Consider the following 13,001-nt stretch of genomic DNA (forward strand, 5'->3'; position numbering starts at 1 on the left):
GTAAGGACTCAAAGTGTCCTCTAACAACCTCCTATGAATTGTGGAACACGCACTAATTTAAAGGGGTGCAGGGTGTTAAACAGGTGCCTAGGTGTTGAAGACCATTTGCCTTCTTCCAGAGGACCTGAGTTTGATTCCCATCACCCATGTTGAATGGCTCACACCTGCCTGAATCCAGCTTGAAGGGATCTGATGTTCTCTTCTGGACTTAAATATGTCCACCCACATGCAGAATACACAGAGATACGCTGACACGAAAGGATTGATATCCTTCTTTTAATGGTTGGGAATGAAGAGGAATGGGGAGGTATGTTTTCCTGACTTTAAGTTTCTGGCCCTCCCCACCTCACTTGATTTTCCAAGAGAGAAGAATTTATCTTACCTGGTGGCTTGGAGGAATAGCAGTCTTCAATAGTAACTCCAACCAACTGGAGTTTCCTGTGGGGTTGTTTTTTTGTTTTGTTTTGTTTTGTTTTTTTGTATTTTGTTTGGTTGTTTTCTATCTTGAAAGATTTGTTCACCTTAGCTGCTTCTGATGTTGTTTTTGTATACCAAGTCTCCTATGACTGAACCTACCTGGCAAAGCCAAGGGAACACACTCAGGAAGGTAGGGGAGCCAACAGATAACAGCTAGACTTGGGCTTCTGTAGGTGGGAGAGATGAGGGTCTCACACAAACCCAGGTTAGCTTGGAACCTGCCTCTTGACAGCTGGGATTATAGGCATGAACTACAACACCTGGCTAAGTCATTCTGAAAGCCTAGCTTAGCAGATGGTTAAAATGGGTGTTTAGTAGACTGGGTGTGGGAAGTTCTCACCACCCAAATATGAAGCCCTGAGTTATAATCCCAAACACGTAACTGCACCCATATAGAAAGCTGGGTGCAGTGGTGTGTACCTGTGACTCCTGAGCTGAGGACGGGGAGATAAGAGGAACCAGGAGTTTGCTTGTTAAGGAGTCTGTCTGATTCATTGAGCTCTGGGTTCAGTGAAAGACCTTGTCTCTAAATGGTTATGGTTGGGAGAGACAGGAGAAGTTACCCAACATCAACCCACCATCTCTACACACATGTATCGCATACACATGCACACACACATGACCGTGTCCATGTAATAAATTGAGTGCCCAAGAAGTTCTTGGAAACCAAAGGTAAAGTCCATTACAGGGGGGGGTAGTTGTTTCTAAGTTCATTAAAATCATGGCTAATTAAAGTCATGGTTAATTTATGTGAGTTATATCATGTAGATTCACTTTGCTTGTATATACATACATATGAACTAGTATATCATACTTTCTTTTGAGACAGGGTTTCTCTGTATAGCCCTTGCTGTCCTGAAACTTTCTGTGCAGAGCAGGGTGGCCTAGAACTCAGGATCAACCTGCCCCTTCTTCCCTAGCTCTGGAATTAGAATCATTAAAATGTCAGTTGTGGGGGCGCACGCCAGTAGAATTTGCTGAAGGAGGAAGAGGCAGGAGGATCACAACTTTGAGGCCAGCCTGGGCTACACATTTATTAAAAAAAAAAAAAAGAAAGAAACTTTAAACTGCGACACCCTGCCTTTTGTTCTCTCTCTCTCTTATTTATTTATTTGGGGTGGTGGCATGTGGAGGTCAGAGAGAGGACAATTGTGGGGGTCAGTCCTGACCTTTCTCCATATTCATCTCTGGGATCAACTCAGATCCTTGGCAGCAGCAGTCCTTTACCTACTGAGCCACCTGATATCCTGATGTGGAATATTGATTTAAGATGTATTACATTCCTTTATGCTGTGGAATATTGGTTTAATGAGGCAAAGATGTGCTGCATTCTTTTATGCTGCATTTGTTCAACTCTGCAAAGCTGTGTTACTTTGCCTGTCTAAAACACCTGTTGGTCTAATAAAGAGCTGAACAGCCAATAGCGAGTCAGGAGAAAGGATAGGCAGGGCTGGCAGGCATAGAATAAATAGAAGGAAGAAGAAAGGGGGGTGAGAAAAGGCGGAGAGCGGAATGTCAGGGCCGATGCCCCTTCCTCACAGCCAGACACGGAATAAGAAGGAAAAGAAAGATATACAGAGATGAGAACGGTAAGAGCCCAGACACAAAAGGTAGGAGGGATTACTCAAATTGAGAAAAGCTGGCTAGAAATAAGCCAAGCTAAGACAGGGCATTCATAGAAAAGAATGAGGCTCTGTGTATTTCTTTGGGAGCTAGGTGGCAGGTCCCCAAAGAGTAAAGGCTAAAGAAAACAAAAACCTCGACGGTAACTTGACCTGATTTTCTGAGACAGACTCTATGTAACCCTGACTGGCCTCTCAAACTCATTATAAAACCTTGAAATCCTGGTCCTCCTGCCCACATCTCCTAAATGCAGTGATTATTGGTTCATGTGACCACACCTGGATCGTATGGAGGTGAAGGTGAACCCAGGGCTTCTTGTTAGTTGAGCACCCTACCAATGGAGCTATTTTGTCAGTTCCTTCACACTTAAAGTTTTTGAGGGGGCTGGAGAGATGGCTCAGTTCAGTGCTTAAGACCACTTGCTTGCTCTTCCAGAGGTCCTGAGTTCCATTCGAAGGACCCATGTGGTGGCTTAAAACCATCGATTATGGTATCTGATTCCTTTTCTGGTGTGCATGAAGACAGACCACTCATATGTATAAAACACACGAACAAATAAGTCTTTGAATTTTTTTCCTTTTAAATGTAAAAAAAATATCCTTTATATCTTAAGTATGTTCTAGAGCACTGGTTCTCAATTTTCCTAATGCTTCAAGCCTTTAATAAGCTCCTCGTGTTGTGGTGACCCACCAACCAAAATATCATTTTCATTGCTACTTCATAACTAATTCTGCTGCTGTAACTAACCCAGTGGGTTGAAAACAGCCTTTCTAACCCAATTTCATCTTTCAGATAAAACCTTTACTTAATTTTGCCCCAAATTTCATATACCACCAGGCTTTTGGTATTTTTATACCCTCAAAATCTTAACTTTCGTACATGATCTTACATAGTTTAACACTGCTAATTTTATAAGCTCATTAAGGTTAGCGACAAGCTATGTTAGCTTTTTGAAGGTAGAACTAAGGAGTGTTTTTTGTTTCATTTTGTCTTTTGAGGCAAAGTTTCTCTGTAGCCTTGGAGCCTGTCCTGGAACTAGCTCTAGTAGACCAGGCTGGCCTTGAACTCACTGAGTGCTGGGATTAAAGGCACGTGCCACCACGGCCCCAACAGAATTAAGGAGTGTTTTAATGTGTGTAGGTGTTTTGTTTTCATATCACAAAGCCAGGAGAGGGCATTTGATTCTCCGGATTGGAGTTACAGATATCGTAAGCCACCATATGGATATGGGCATTGCACCTGGGTTCTCTTCAGTGGTATGAGGTGTACAGCTGTTTCTGGCACGCTAGGAATGATGTCGTTTTATAACCTGGTGATCCTTTGCTATCTGAGACAGGTTCTGCCCTGCTCTCCCAGCATTTAGGTTTTTACTTATTCAGGATGTTTCCTCTAAATCTTGAGCATTGCTTTTAGACCATAAAACTCAATCTCATGAGTGAAGTGACTTGTGGTTTACAACACCCGAAGTGACTCTGTGCTTTCTTAGGGCCAGGCCAATCCTGACACCCACAGGCACTGTGTTCCCCAATCTAGCTCTCCAGCGCTGATCTGTGTGCACGAGGCATTTTGCTCACTACATCTCTCCATTTTTCAATAAAGGCCGTGTTCGAGTGCACTGCCTCTATGGCTAGTATTTTAATATAGGCAAGCATAAGAGGACTTTAAGTACAGCTAACAGAGGACAAAGGAAAGGTTGGTTTCTTTCATAATTTAGTGTAATATTAGTTGCTTTAATAATCATACCCGCCATTTTAGATACTTCTTTTTTTATTTCGGTAACTCATTCTGGAACAGGCAATCAAAGATGTGAAGTGATGGTAACTGTTACACGATCTAATGTAGAGAATTGTCACAAGTCCTGACTCTAGTGATGGACCAACCGTAGGGATTCACTGAGGAAATGGTGTAATACACTCCTGATTCACCTGATTTCTATTTGTATACAGCCTTTAATCAGAACTGGCCCTAGAGGTGAAAGCAATCCTTAGCTTGCAAATCAGTATCAGACTGTCTCCTACCACAGATGTGCCTTTAATCCCCGGAAAACAGATGTGTGGAGTCTGCACTTGTGAGCTAAGAATTAGCTAGCAGGATCGTAGGTAAATACGACAGATTCACGTTTTAGGGCAGTCACACAGGGTCTCTGTTTCCTCAGAGTCTCAGCTTGATGAGTTAGACGCTGATGCTGCCCTAAGGCACCAGTTTACTCTTTCTCTTGGGCGTCTCCTTTTGACGGTGTGTTGTCTGCCTTCAGATGTCTCATTTGTCCAGTGGTCTCTAGATGCCCTAGCTGGATGCTTCGGATCAGGAGCCAGCTGAGACTGTTTAGTTTTCTGTAAAGACGTGACCTCACCTCAATGTTAACAGAATGGGGGGTTCTTTTATTTAGCATTTACTTTAGGTTGTGACTTCTTAGGGGAAAAATGCTTTGGGGAAGCAGGAAAAAGGATTATCATTTAAAGTAAAAAAAATCTGTCTAGGTGGTGTGGTGGTAGGGCACATCTTTATTCCCAGCACTTGAGAATCTGGGACAGGTGGATCTCTGTGAGTTCCAGGCCAGCTTGGTCAACAGAGTGAGTTCCAGGACAGTCAGGACTGTTCCACAGAGAAAGCTTGTCTCAAACAAAACAAAACAAAACAAAAAAAGTTTAAAGTTAATATAACTAAATATAGTGCAACATATTGGAAAGTGGATATAGCCTCTTACCTTGGTTTATTTTTTTTTAACGTTTTTTGTTTTTTTTATTTATTATGTGTACAACATTCTGCTTCCCACACACCAGAAGAGGGCGCCAGATCTCATTACAGATAGTTGTGAGCCATCATATGGTTGCTGGGAATTGAACTCAGGACCTCTGGAAGAGCAGTCAGTGCTCTTAACCTCTGAGCCATCTCTCCAGCCCTTACCTTGGTTTATAATAGTTTAATTTGTTAACTAATGATGGTTTGGTGTTTGATAATAACTTTACCCTGTGTATAGTAAGGAATTTTAGTAACATGATTGCTTTTTAAAATTTTTAAATTATTTAATAGTTTAAGGAGAAGCAGTCATTAGCCTTCGGTTGTAACAAGAGTCCTAGGAAGGACGTGTAAACAGTTATTTGACAAAGTCAACTTCTAGATAAGATAGAATAGTATTTTCTGGAGATTTCCAGGCCTCGTATCATAACTGTAGCTGTGTTTTGTAGTTGACTGGTTAGGAAGAAGCATTGTTTGCCTCTAGTGAGGCTTAGCACAGATCTCTACACACCTGATAGCCGAGAATGTCCAAGACAGAGAGCCATAGTTTTGGGTATCCAGTGAATGTCCATTCGTTACTAATTACGTGCTAGATGCTTGGAATAAAGCAGTACCTTTATACTGTGTTAAAAATGCCTTTAGTAGAGCTTAGGCTCCTGTGGTTTTCTTTTTATAATTTTCTCACTTGTCGGTGTCTGGTTTAAGACTTATTAGATCAAGGAGAAGTGTAAAATTAAAAAATGTGCTTAATTAACAGTGGTCATTAATTTTCTTAAGGATTTAAACTTAAAGCTGTAAGATTTGAGATCTTTACATTTTAGTGCAATTTTAAGTTTGATCTTAAGACTCTTTTATTAGGCTGCAAGATATTTGGAAGTATCTGAGAAATAATCACAGAAAATCCTGAAAAGGAAAACAATCGAGTGTTTTTATGTAAGCAAGAAAGTTTAGACACAGCTGATATTGTAAATGAGAACAAAAATCTGAGTGATATCCAAGGGCAACCGTGGAGAGAGGAAAAACCTGTTTAAAGGCTTCAGTTTCTACTACAATTTGTGGGCAGTGTGATAGAGTTTTAAGCTGAACCAAATAAATAGGTAAAAACTTGAAAATCTACTTTTTATTGACGATTTTGGTCTAATTTCCTAGGGTCTCCAATGAAATGTGAAAAGTATACGGCTATATTGGGAGTTGTTAAATCATTAAGTAGAAAAAATTTTTAAAACTTTTAAAATTTATTTTTAATCCATACTAAGCTGTTTAGATTGTTATTTTTAAATGTGTTAAGGTGTACAAAAAATTTTAAATTGGAGTTTTAGTAATAAAAGACAAACTTGTTTTTGCTGGTGTGTTACTAAATGGATGAGTGATTTTTTTTCTTTTTCTTTTTTATTGATATTTATTGAGCTCTAAACTTTTCTCTGCTCCCCTCCCTGCCTCTCTCCTCCCCCCGTCAGACCTCCCCTAAAGTCCCCATGCTCCAAATTTACTCAGGAGATCTTGTCTTTTTCTACTTTCTACTTCCCATGTAGATTAGATCTATTTAAGTCTTTCTTAGTGTCCTCATTGTTTAAGTTCTCTGGGATTGTGGTTTGTAGAATAGCTTTCTTTGCTTTATGTTTAAAAACCACCTATGAGTGAGTACATGTCTTTCTGTGTCTGGGTTACCTCACTCAAAATAATGTTTTCTAGCTCCATCCATTTTCCTGCAAAATTCAATCTGTCGTTATTTTGTTCTGTTGTGCAGTACTCCGTGGTGTAATTATACCACATTTTCCTTATCCATTCTTCGATCAAGGGGCATTTAGGTTGCTTCCAGGTTCTGGCTATGACAAAGCTGCTATAGTTGAGCACGTGTCCTTGTGGCATGATTGAGCATCCTTTGGATATATACCCAAAAGTGGTATTACTGAGTCTTGAGGAAGGTTGTTTCCTAATTTTCTGAGAAATCGTCACACTGACATCCAAAGGGGTTGTACCAGCTTGCATTCCCACCAGCAATGCAGAAGTGTTCCCATTTCCCCACAACCTCTCCAGCATAAGTTGTCATCAGGGTTTTTGATCTTGGCCATTCTTAACATGTGTAACATGGAATCTCAGAGTTGTTTTGATTTGCATTTCTCTGACAAAGGATGTTGGACATTTCCTTAAGTGTCTTTCAGCCATTTTAGATTCCTATGTTGAGAGTTCTCTGTTTAGGTCATTCTTTTGATGACCAATTTCTTGTTCTTTGTATTTTTGGAGATCAGATTGTATATTTTGGAGATCAGACCTCTGTGTGATGTGAGGTTAGTGAAGGTCTTTTCCCATTCTGTAGACTGTCGTTTTGTCTTGTTGACCGTGTCCTGTGCTTTACAGAAGGTTTTCAGTTTCAGGAGGTCCCATTTATTGTTTCTCTTAGTGTCTGTGCTGCTGGAGAAGTGGTTCCCACTTTCTCTTCTATAAGGTTCAGTGTGGCTGGCTTTATGTTGAGGCCTTTGATCCATTTGGACCTGAGTTTTGTGCATGGTGATAGATATGGGTCAATTTTCATTCTTCTACATGTTGATATCCAGTTATGCCAGCATCACTTGTAAAATATGATTTCTTCCATTTGATATTTTTTACTTCCTTGTCAAAAATCAGGTATTTGAAGATGTGTGGATTGATATCTGGGTCTTCTATTTGGTTCCATTGGTCCTCCTGTCTGTTCTTATGCCAATATCAGGCTGTTTTCAGTACTGTAGCTCTGTAGTAGAGTTTGAAGTCAGAGATTGTGATGCCTCCAGAAGTTCTTTTATTGTATAGGATTGTTTTGGCTATCCTGTTTTTTTTTTTTTTCTTTTCCATATGAAGTTGAGTACCATTCTTTTGAGGTCTTTGAAAAATTTTGCTGAGATTTTAATGGGCATCAACTTGAATCTGAGTTATGTGATTCTTACGGGTAGAATTTATCATTCTTCTAGAAGGTACACAAAATCATTAAACAAGGCTGAGAAACGATCTGTATTCTTCTCTTGTGATATGTTCAGTAACTTCCACTCTGATTTTTTTTCAACAGCCACTCAAATCTCATTTCACAATGAAAAAGAAAAAGCTGAGTCCAGTGTGAAGCGAGTTTTCCTGACTCAAGGCCTCTGGTCACAAGCACATAGACATCACTGTTTAGGAGCCAAGCCTGCCTTTGAAAGTCATACACATTGCTTACACAATAGCCTGAATCCTGGAACCTTCCAAAAGAGCTGACAATATTGACAAGCCTGTAGCTCTGAGGATCAACCCCCAATGTCACATTTTTTGAATTGTAAAGAGAATCCTCTGTGTTGCTACTTCTGGTACCATTGTTATTTTCAGGATTCTCCGATGCACCAAGGGAATTTTTTATCTTTCTGATCTCTCAATTCTGAAGACATGATCAGATCCTTCTCTGCCTTCCTGAGTACCTCAAACACTTTGACATGATGCCTGAACAAGCAATTCATTGTGGACTCTATTCCCATGATTCTGCTGGAGCTGTTCAGCCATTTCTTGAGATCCTCCCAGAGTCTCTTGTTCTTTAAGATCATACAAAGAATTGAACTTCTCAATGATAATGTGATGATGTGACTTCCACATACAATAATTTTCTCATGCCTCTTAAATTATGAATTCTTGGAGACCTGTTGAAGACTCATCTCTGTAACACCTGGGACTTGGATGCTGGTATGTTCAGATTGTTGGGTCCGGCGCTAGTGATGTCTTTTCATTGAGCATCCTGTCTTCTTTACTCACTGTCTGGCTCCACGTTAGGACCATTTTCAAGGCCAGTCAGCCACTGCTTCTCAACTGGATCCACACATATCCTGTGCTAGTTTTGTACTTTAGCATTTTCATTGGATCCAACCTGTAGAACTGTGAAATCAATGAAGTCTGAAGCCACCCTCTTAGCTGGTATTGACTGGCTGAGGATGTCAGGCATCATCTCTTCAGAGTCATTTGGGACATCATAGGTCTCATGAGAGGCCTGACTGGTCAAGGGAAATGGTGGCTTTGTGTTTTCATTGCAATGGGAAGAGACATCCAGATACTTTGAAATCTCAACTGGCTGCTGGCTCTTCACTAATAACCTGTTAGCAGTAAAGTAGCATTTCAGATGAAGAATAAGGACCCTTGGGAGTCTCCACAAAGTATATCTGAGCACAGAATTCTTGTTCTTGCATTTCTCACAATTGTGCTCAATTTTTTCAGGTGTAAAGAAAAGATCAAGTAACTTCTTAATTGACAGAGGGTGTTCTTTTGACCCTTGGTGCAGGTCAACAGAGAGGTAAATTACTCATTTCAGTGTTGAGGGTCGCCTCGTCACAGGCTTCACCAACAACAGAGCTATATCTAGCTCTATTTCAATAGCATTCACAGGACAACCAAACATTTTGGTGGAGGCAGTCCCAGCATGTGTTGGTGGAAAAAAATCCTCTTCCCTGTTTTCCCTCTCAGTACAGCACATGACATTTAGGTTTTCCACATTGTTTCAACTGATCTAAGCACTGACCTAAAAATTCATGGGCATCATTCTGTTCATCACCCAAGAATGTGTCTGCAACCATGGAAATGGATTTCTTCACATTTATGAGTAACTGTCTCTTTGATCTCTACATCTCTGATGTCTTTCAAGACAAGAAGTTGGCTTAAGGGCTTGATGAGATCATCACAGGAAAACTTTCTCCCATGGGATACCTTGTGTGAGCAAGTCCTTTGCGAAGGTTGGGATCCCAAAGACAGATTGTAAAGTGGAATTCATGTAGCAGGTAGCAGGTATTTTCTAAACTGGGGAAGCCTTCACGTGTCAGTTGCCCTGTACAGTGTCAAGAAGAGTCTGCACATTGTTATGTTTTGGTCTGCTGGCTATGATGTGATCCATTTGGAAAAACTGTACCATCTAGGTTAGCCTTCCCGCCGGAGTTGGGATTAAATGAAGGCTCAATTTCCAATTGTTATACTTGTCCTGATTCCTTAAATCAGTCAGTTTCTCTCCTTTGCTGCTTTTACTCCTGGAGTTGTAGCTCTTGGTTTTCTTTTTTGGTTTACAGTTATTTTCTTTGAGAAAGCCCTCAATCATTTCTACACTGGGACTGCTTTGCTTTCTCTTTTTGCTTTGTTTTTTATTCTCTTTTCCAACATGACTACTGGTGGAGTTTGACACTGAAAGTGACATCTTCATTGTGAGTGGTGTCTCACTTTCTTGTGTAGCATGCAAAGATCCACAAGCTGGCTCCTGGTGCTTCCTGCAAAATGGAATGTTGCTTTCAAGAACACGCTGATTCTTCTCTGGTTCCTCAAGTTGTTGGGATTCAGATGGATAAACAGAATCCAGGACAGACTTCAATGGTTCAACATCAGCGGAGGATAACATATTGATGAGTAAGGACGTGTCATCTTTCAGAGTTAAATGCAGACAATGCAGTCCAGTCTCTCAATAACTAACCACTACACCTGCAATGTTATTACTCAGCAGAAAACACCTTCTTCCTTCCAACTTGACTAATAGTAGAAGACACTGGCTTAAAAATCAAGCAAACCATTCAGGGTAAGTAAACGTGATTATGGAGATTTAATGAGAGTGCTTACTTAGCATGCTCTAGTTTCTCAATTCAATCCCAACACTGAAAGAAAATATTAAAGCCCAAAACCTCCTTGTAAAGTCTTTACTTGTGTTGTCCGTGTCCCTAACAATTCTATACAATTGCAGGGAACTGTGATTCATGTCTGCAATGCATGGCCTAGTGGTAAAGATGGCAATTTCTGAGAACCAGTCTTTCAAACACTCTGGAACTTCTTAGAAAAAACTGGAAGCCATAATGTGTACACGGAGGACCTGGTGCAGACCTGTGAAGGCCTTGTGCATGCTGCCTCAGTCTCTGTGAGTTCATATGAGCTTTGATCCTGTTGATTTTGATGGCCTTGTTTTCTTGGTGTTCTCCATCCCCTCTGGGTCTTACACTCTTTCCTCTTGATCTTCTGAAGAGTTCCCTGAGCTCTGAAGGTATCATCCCATTTGAGGTTGAGTGTTCCATCTTGTGAAATCAAAGAAGTTATTGTTCTGTTACTCCCACAAGCTTGGTTCCACCAATGCCCTAGCATATTTTGCAAATAGGACAGATTGTAGGTCATAGGTTTTGTGGCTGGGTTTGGGTTTATGCCTCTTCTGATATCAGAGTACCTTCTTGTACCAAAGACCCTGGAAGGTAGGGGTTCAAGACTCTATGTAGGCACCAACTTGACTTCTCCATGCTCAGTGAGCTGCGTAGGTGCTGTCTTCAGCAATATGGCTGCGCTGACAGTTAGTGAAGAGCAAGCTATAGCCTCGGTTACAACCTGGTTATTTGGAGATTCCCATAGGACCCCTTTGGACAACGGCTCAATTAGATGTGATCTAATCCTAGTACTAGAAACTTCGTTGGGTGTCCCTCATTATTAGGCAATTTAATCTAGATTGCCTTCATATGTATGTATCTTATGAAGTTTCTACTGTATTAGGTTTTTGTACCACCCCTCAGATGTTTGTTGATATTAGCTGTCTCTCCCCTTACTCTACCCCAAACTCACTTTCCCCTCCCCTTCTCCACTTGATCCTTTCATCCCACCCCTTTTCATCTCTCTCTATTTTATTTCCCTTTCCTAAGGATATTAATATGTTCTCTCAGGTCCTTACTCCATACCTAACTACTGAGTTAACAGCTAATAACCACATATAAGCGAATACATACAATATTTGTTTTTCTGGGTCTAGGTTTTTTTTTCTTTTTAAGTTCCATCCATTTGCCTGCAAATTTCAGTGTCTTTGTTTGTTTCTTTCCTTTTAGATACAGGGTTTTTCTGTGTAGCTTTGGCTGTCCTGGAACTCACTTTATAGACCAGGCTAACCTTAAATCACAGATCCACCTGCTTCTGCCTCCCTAGGTCTGAGCAGAAAAGCACACACTACCACTGCCTGGCCTGATGTCATTTTGCTCTAATAGTCAAATAATCCATTGTGTAAAAATCCCATATTCTTTCAATTATATTCTTTCATTGCCTTTTCTTTTTCTTCTATTCTTATTTTTCAAGACAGGGTTTTTTTTTTTGTTTAACCCTTGCTGTCCTGGAACTTGCTCTGTAGACCAAGCTAATTTCAAACTCAGATCTACCTTTCTATGCTCCTCAACAACTGGGCTTAAATGTATGTGCCACCAGTGCCCGGAGGCACCACATTTCCTTTACCCGTTCTTCTGCTGAGGAGCATCTAGGTTGTTTCCACTTTCTGGCTGTTGTGGACAGAGCAGTGATGAACTTGGTTGAGCAAGTGTCTCTGTGGGGATGAAGTGTCCTTTGAGCAGATGCCCAAGAGTAGGATAGCAGCTGATCTTTATCAGTTTTCCTGAGGAGCCACCACACTGATTTCCATAGTGGCTGTACAAGTTTGCTCTCTCACCAACAATAAAGGAGGATTTCTTTACACCTTCTCCAGCATGAGCCATCCTGTGTTCTTGATCTTAGCCATTCTAACAGGTATAAGATGGAATGTCAGAGTTGTTTTGATTTGCATTTCCCCGATGGCTAAGAATGTCTAACATTAAAGTTTTCCTCAACCATTTGAGTTTCTTCTTTGGAAATTCCTTTTAGAACTGTACCCCAGTTTTTAAGTGGATTGTTTTGTTGATATCCAGTGTCTTGAGATCCTTAATTTTGGATATTAGCCCTGTATCAGTTATGAACTTGGTGAAAATTTTTTATTTAAAAATTTACTTTGTATGCAGTGTCCTACCTGCATGTAAGCCTGCACCCCAGAAAAAGAAACCAGATCTCATTATAGATGGTTGTGAGCCCCTATATGGCCCTGGGAATTGAATTCAAGACCTCTGAAAGAACAGGCAGTACTCTTAACTTCTGAGCCATTTCTCTAGCCCTTGGTAAAAAAAAAAAAAAAAAAATCATATTCTGTAGGATGACAATTCTCTCTCTCTCCCCCTCCCTCCTTCCCTCCCTCCCTACCTCCCTCTTTTTGAGACAGAATTTGTCTGTGTAGCTTTGGCTGTCCTGGAACTCTTTGTAGACTAGTGTAGCATCGAACTTGCATGAGATCCTACTGCCTCTGCCTTCCTAGTGCTGGAATTCAAGGCAAGCGCCAACACCCTATGACTTTTTCTCCCATTCATACCAGCCAGGCT

At 40.7% G+C, this 13,001-nt stretch overlaps 1 pseudogene; it reads right to left on the bottom strand.

Moving 5' to 3' along the window:
- Positions 1-8,168: 8,168 nt before the first annotated feature.
- Positions 8,169-12,311, bottom strand: LOC130868456 (ubiquitin carboxyl-terminal hydrolase 29-like; annotated as a pseudogene).
- Between the last annotated feature and the right edge of the window lie 690 nt (positions 12,312-13,001).

Source organism: Chionomys nivalis, chromosome 2, assembly GCF_950005125.1.
Source record: "Chionomys nivalis chromosome 2, mChiNiv1.1, whole genome shotgun sequence".
Lineage (NCBI taxonomy): Eukaryota > Metazoa > Chordata > Mammalia > Rodentia > Cricetidae > Chionomys > Chionomys nivalis.